This window comes from Myotis davidii, unplaced genomic scaffold, assembly GCF_000327345.1.
Source record: "Myotis davidii unplaced genomic scaffold, ASM32734v1 scaffold134, whole genome shotgun sequence".
NCBI classification, from domain to species: domain Eukaryota; kingdom Metazoa; phylum Chordata; class Mammalia; order Chiroptera; family Vespertilionidae; genus Myotis; species Myotis davidii.
In genome coordinates, this window is record NW_006288853.1 from 912,162 (window position 1) to 919,199 (window position 7,038).

General features: G+C 34.6%; 1 protein-coding gene across 1 annotated transcript in view; it reads right to left on the reverse strand.

Moving 5' to 3' along the window:
- The window catches only part of CTNNA3 (catenin alpha 3), a gene marked incomplete at its 3' end in the record, with an annotated part of 1,162,049 nt that overhangs the window by 905,301 nt on the left and 249,710 nt on the right, over nucleotides 1-7,038 (reverse strand). The gene's annotated exons all lie outside the window — the stretch shown is intronic.

Sequence of the window (7,038 nt, forward strand, 5' to 3'; positions counted from 1 at the left end):
CAAGAGTAGGAGGTGGAACAGACATGGATAAGGAAGAAATATGTTTGGCTTTGACATTCACTCTGAGGGACAGGTTTTTGGATTGCATGGGAGGATGGTGATACGCCCCACCAAGACTGAGAATACAGGAAGAATGGGAAGTTAGGATGTTAATAATAATGAAACCTAATATATTGGTATCTATGCATATAAAGGCGTTTATAGTATGTAATCTGTGTATTGTGATACTATGAAAATGCTTCAATATGTAAGCTTCTAATTAGTATCAGGTCTTATTTACTGACTCACTTAGCAATGCAAATAAGAAAACATGTAATTAAATCAAATTGATTATTTTAATTAACTAGCTATGTTTTTAGTAACAGCTTTATTGATACATAATTCACATACCATAAAATTCACCCTTTTACAGTGTACAATTCAGTGAGTTTTAGTACATTCACAAAATTATGTATCCATCACTATTTTTTTTTTAAATTTTCATCAACCCATAAAGAAATCCTATCCTATCAGCAATCACTCACCATTTGCTCCTTCCCTCAATCCCTAGAAACCAGAGTTCTACTTTCTCTATAAATTTCCCTGTTCTGGAATGTTTTATATAGATTGATTTATATAATATTCAGTCTTTTATGACTGACTTCACATAATATTTCACATACATGTTTTAGCATCTTTAGCACTTCCTTTTGATTCCCTTCTAGCCAAATAATACCCCATTTTATGGACATGCCATGTTTTACTTATTCATTCTTCAGCTAATAAACACTGGATTGTTTACACGTTTTGGCTATTCTGAATAATGTTGCCATGAACATTCAGACACCGTTTATATGTGGGCATATTTTTTTTCTTTGGTACATACCTGGGATTGGAATTGCTGGGATATATGAGTCATATGTTTAACATTTTGAGGAAGTGCCTATTTTTCAAAATGATTATGATTTTACAATCCCACCAGCAATGTGTAAGAGTTTCAATTTCTCCACATCCTTGCCAATACTTGTTACTTCTGTCTTTTTTATTATAATGATCCCAGTGAGTGTATATGCATGGTTTATCTCTAGGCTGTCAATTCTGTTACATTAGTCTATGTCAGCCGTGGGCAAACTACGGCCCGCGGGCCGGATTCGGCCCATTTGAAATGAATAAAACTAAAAAAAAAAAAAAAAAAAAAAAAAAAAAGACCGTACCCTTTTATGTAATGATGTTTACTTTGAATTTATATTAGTTCACACAAACACTCCATCCATGCTTTTGTTCCAGCCCTCCAGTCCAGTTTAAGAACCCATTGTGGCCCTCGAGTCAAAAAGTTTGCCCACCCCTGGTCTATGGGCTTATCTTTATGCCAGCATCATGCTCTTTTGATTAAATGAGCTTTATAATAAAGTTTAAAATCAGGAAGTGACACATCCAACTTTTTTTCTTCTTTCTCAGGATTGTATTGGGTTTTTTGAGATATCAAAATTATTTTCTACTTCTGTGAAAATGCCACTAGAAATTTTATAGGAATTGAATTGAATCTATACATGGGTACATGTAATATGGACATTTTATCAATATTAATTCTTATACAAGAACACTGAATATCTATTTATCTGTGTCTTCTTTAGTTTATCTCATTAACATCTTATATGTCTCAGTATACATATCTTTTATCTACATGGTTAAACTTATTCCAAAGTGTTTTATTGTTTCTGATGCTATTATAATCTATCTGTTTTCTTTATTTCTTTTCTGAATAGTGCATACTTAGTGTATAGAAACACAACTAATTTCACATGATCATTGTATATCCTGTTATTTTTATGAATTTGTTCATTAATTCAAACAGATTGTTAGTGAAGTCCTTAGGACTTTCTAAATATACTAAGGGTCCCTTATCCTGTCCTGTGGACATCCCCGAGGGGTTCTGGATTGCGAGAGGGCACAGGCCAGGCTGAGGGACCCCACCAGTGTACGATCAGGGCCAGGGAGGGACCGTGGGAGGGCTCCAGGGCATGTCCGGGAATCTCACCCAGTCCCCATTGCTGGACCCCAGCAGCAAGCTAACCTACTAGTCAGAGCGTCTGCCTCCTGGTGGTCAGTGCATGTCATAGTGACTGGTCGAACGAATGGTAGGACACTCGGCATATTAGATTTTTATTATATAGGATAAGATCATATCACCTGAAGATAGAGACAATTTTACTTCTTCCTTTAAAATCTGGGTACCTTTTGAGATGGGTCCAAGATGGCAGCAGAGGTAAAACATTTTTGCCAATATTCTCATTACTTTTATAAAGAAGTAGATTTTCAGAGGTCTTCACTTGTGCTTCCCTGTAGTTATGCTTTAAAAATTCTTTTTAACAGTGAACTGATTTAATAGAGAACAAAAATGTACCTTTAAAGTAATTGACTTTTCAATGAAGACAGAAGAATCCCTGTTGCCAAATTAGCATTATTTTGTTCAAAATCACCATCTTAAAAAGTACCACTTGCCGAAACCGGTTTGGCTCAGTGGATAGAGTGAAAAATATGGGACTGAATGGGGGGTCGTCTTATACGCCAGGTACACTTCAACCTGGGTTGCGGGCACATCCCCAGTAGGAGATGTGCAGGAGGCAGCTAATCGATGTTTCTCTCTCATCGATGTTTCTAACTCTCTATCTCTCTCCCTTCCTCTCTGTAAAAAATCAATAAAATATATTTTAAAAAAAGTACCACTTTTTCCATGGTATCTACATACTTAAACATATTTAGAATTTTTCTATTTTTACTTACCATGAAGTAAAAAAAAAGTTTTAAGAATGGCCAATCAGTATACTTAATAGAAATTTAATCAAACAAAGTTTAACTAAAAAGGTATTTGATCAGTCTGAATATATAATCATTTTCCATCTAAACCAAGTGATGCTATAAAGTAATCAGAATAATACTTGTGTTTAATATAACTATAAAACTCAATCCAAAAAAGTAACTTCCTGAAAATGTGCTAACATTGGGATAAGTTTATAGCATTCTCAGTGGATAACAAGTTCTACAGTGAATGTTAAAAATGTTAATCTCATTGCTTTCAAATCTTATACAATAAAGGCCTTTCTACAAACTATATACAGGGTTGGGCAAAAGTAGGTTTACAGATGTTCATATGGAAAATAATACAATTAATTAATAGTAACACAAGAATAAACTCTGTTTCACATACTCACAACTGTAAACCTACTTCTGTCCCACCGTGCATATTTAAACTAGCCAAGCGAACAAAAAAAAACCCAACAAAACACCTATACTACTTTTTAATTCCCTTCTTCCATTTTATTTATTCCTATTATGCTAGTTCAGAACTTTATTGATTCAAACTACCATACAGAAGGTAGCATGGGGACCTTCTAATCTACAAATACTTCAACAAATATTATAGCACATGCTAAGAAAAATGAAAAAGAATTTTATGTCACAACATCTCCGGAAGATTTTATAAACTAGTTGATGAGATAAGGTGTAATTTTCTTCTCACAAAATATAATTACGAAAAAATATGATAAATGCAATAAATATAGGACATGAGAAAATATAGAGACCTAAATAATCTAGAAATTTTAGGAAGAATTCATGTAGGAAGTAAAGCTTAAAAGGGCTTTGAAGGATAATTAGAATTTAAAGGTTCGTTTCTTTACTCAGGTTTTAGCATTGTACACAGTAAGTATTCAATGAAAACATTAGTGAATAAGTGTTGATTGGATGGTTTTAGATGGGTAGGGAGGAGAGATAACTCTCCTGATGGAATAAAGAGAATAATTAAAGGCACAGAGGCAGGGGGTAATCATGACATGTTTGAAGGGATAGCAACGACTCTAGCCTTATTGCATCAGATGTTACACACCTTTCTGGAAACTGTGGCATTGTAGAGCTAGCTAAAACCCTTAGAAATCATCTGTAAGCCTTACATTTTTTAAATAAGGAAAGTGAGTCCTAGAGAACTACTCAAGGTAATTCAGCTAACAGGATGAATTAAAAAACTAGCAGGCACCTAAGAAGTATCAGGCACTGAGCTATCCAGTCTACAGCTCTTGGCACAACTTCACACTGCATAAACTAAAAAATTCTCAAATACGTATCAAAAATGAAATATCCAAGGAAGATAGCATAAGGAAGTTAACTAATTTTTTCTAGTCAATTATTTAAAATTAAGTATGTGTGGCCTAAGAATATGTCATCATAAAAATCACAGTTTGCCTTTTACAAGGGTTCCTGCAGGCAGGAACCACATTTGATTTTTGTGAAAACTCCAGATTTCATCATAACAGCAGTATGATGCAGAACTCAGTACAAAATGAGACCATCAATTTTAGCTCCTTTTATCCTGGCAAAGCTTGTTAAGAAAAGAGCAATGGTTTCATTTTTTATAAATAAGGAGAGGACTTTAGTGTCTATTTTGGAATAACAGGTAGTGCTCCAGCTGTTGGCGGCTGCTGTGAGCCCTAGGCGCTTTTAAATTAATGGGCCGGGCCAAACCACGGCCATATTTTCATTCTGCACCAAATGTGTGTGCCGGTTCCTAGCAGATACAGTATGCTTCTGCAAGTGTGGCACACATATGTTATTCCAAGTAGTAAATTTGCCCTCTCCTAGAAACTCGAGTCAATTGGGAGAAACCAGCAAGTAAACCTCAGTAAGTCTCGTACCCACACAGAACAAACTGATTTCTCATGAGAGCTCTATTCAACCTACGGCTAAATAATGGCTTTTTTTAATGCTGATCTGTGGGAAGTACAATATCTAGAATGATATGGGCTTTGGAGCCAGAGAGCCCTTAGTAAAAAAATCCCCATTCTACCATTTACTAGTTGTGTTCCATTGAGGTAATTGTTTAATTTATCTGGGCTTCAGTTATGTTATCTGTAAAATGGGGACAATATTACATGCCCCATAGGGTTACCTTGAGGGTTACATTGTATGTACTGAGCAAAAGAGCTGTTATATAATCAGCACTTAATGAATGGTGACTATTACTTGTCCTCTCTGAAATTTACTTGTTACCTACTGTTTAAGCATCTCTCAGTTCTGATCAAACTTCAAATTAGTACCAAAATAACCGCCTCATTTTTCTCCCATGGTATTGAGTAGCAAAAGAAAAACACTCAAGAAATGGGAAGGCCTTCAAGATACAATTTTTCATGTCTGTAAAATTAACTGTGAATTAACTCCTGACCTAAAATGCTGCAACACATAATTACAGATTTTTTAAAAGAACAGAATATTAATCTACAGATGACATAACAATACCAGTCGTCTCAATTTAAGGCATTTCAAGGACCTGAGAATTGTTTCTGGTTTGACTTACAGCATAGCTGAAAAAAAATCCTTTCCATCGCTTTTATTAAATCTGGAAAGATTCTTGAGCACAATTTTTTTTTGGCATAACCTTTGAGATCCCTCAAAATCAAGAGCTTCTGCTGAGTTGTTCCAAGATGACTGGCATATGAAAAAAAATGTCATATATATTGCCTTTTTGATATTCAAACCCATTCCAGACTAACAGTCAACAGATTTGCCATTACTTTTATACAAATATTTTCTGTTTGCATATAGTATGATATAAATAGAGTAAAAACAATCTTCTTGAAAAAACTGTGTGTGTTCCTATAAAAGGCATCCCTTATGCACATAGAGCTCAAATTGACAGCATATATAGGACATGAATTCATCAGATGGTTTTTCTTCTTATACTCATTTATATCCAGCTCACAACCCAGGCCAATCTGTATCCTCCACAAGTAATCAGATGATGTGATCAGCCTTGAAACACTCATCAGACTTTTTTTTCTGGTCCAATATAATCTTGAATATTCAAACACAGAATACTACATTTGAACACGAAATGAATATTCGAAACAGAACACTAGCATTTGATATCGTATTTCAAGGCGTGTAGAGAAACAGATGGTTATAATGACTCTAGTATTCTTCATGAGTATACAATTAGGGCGTAGTTTTAAAGTAGTACCAAATCGGCTTTGAATTACTAAAAAGAATAGCTTTTACTGAATGGCAACGCATCTTGACCGCCATAGTAATGAGTCTTTGCAGTCAAAACAAATTTAGCCAATTCTGTAATTGACACTTTTTACAAAAACCATCTCATGTTTTATTACTATGCACAATTTCAACGCTATTGAGTAAACCATCAATGGCAAGAATAGTGTTTATGATCATTGAAACAAAATAGTCCAACTCTCAAAATAAATAACTCTTCTGTAAAACTGTTTTTCTGGTTCAAATGGAAGCAGTATTGTGAAATGGCTTTGAAATCCAACAGGACTACAGAACTCTCCTGCCAAGCACAGTTCAGCCAAAGTGGTCTTCATCCTAAATCACACGAGGCTCAATGCAAAATCTTTCTATCATATATGTGCTTGAGTCCCAATGGCGGGACCACAAACTACTTCTTTGCATGAACTTCTATTTATTTGGTTCAAAATGAAATAAAATCTTCTCAGCATATGAATCCCAAGTAGCCTTATGTCACTCTTTAAGCATCAAGGCAACCAATTTAAACAGTATTCAGTTTATAAGGCATACATCTTGTCAATTAGTTTGAGTAGTTACAATAGATTTTCACTACACATTATCTGTGCAATTTTTGTTTTTTCCCTAAAAATAAAAGTGCAACCTTATTAATAGAAGTTGTGCAACACACCAGACTTCAACAAGGTGATTCTTTCTGTAACACTGAAAACAACAAGAAAACTATATGAAAACTATAATGAAGAGCCACTGCAGAAAACTGCAAAAATTCAAATATCTGAGCCCTAAAATTGATCCACTTTGCACTCTGACATCCCTGGATGACCTCCTTGTGACCCACTTAAATTCTAGACTCAAGAAAGTTTTCAGAAAAAGTTTTTCCAAATTCCTCTTTCTGTCAGCCATAAGCTTCACCCAGGTACTAAATGATAGATCAATAATCTCCAAACTTTTTGATAAAGCACACCTGTTCAGAAAAAATTTTAACACTTACACTCAATGTATTTATTTACACATTATATGAAAACA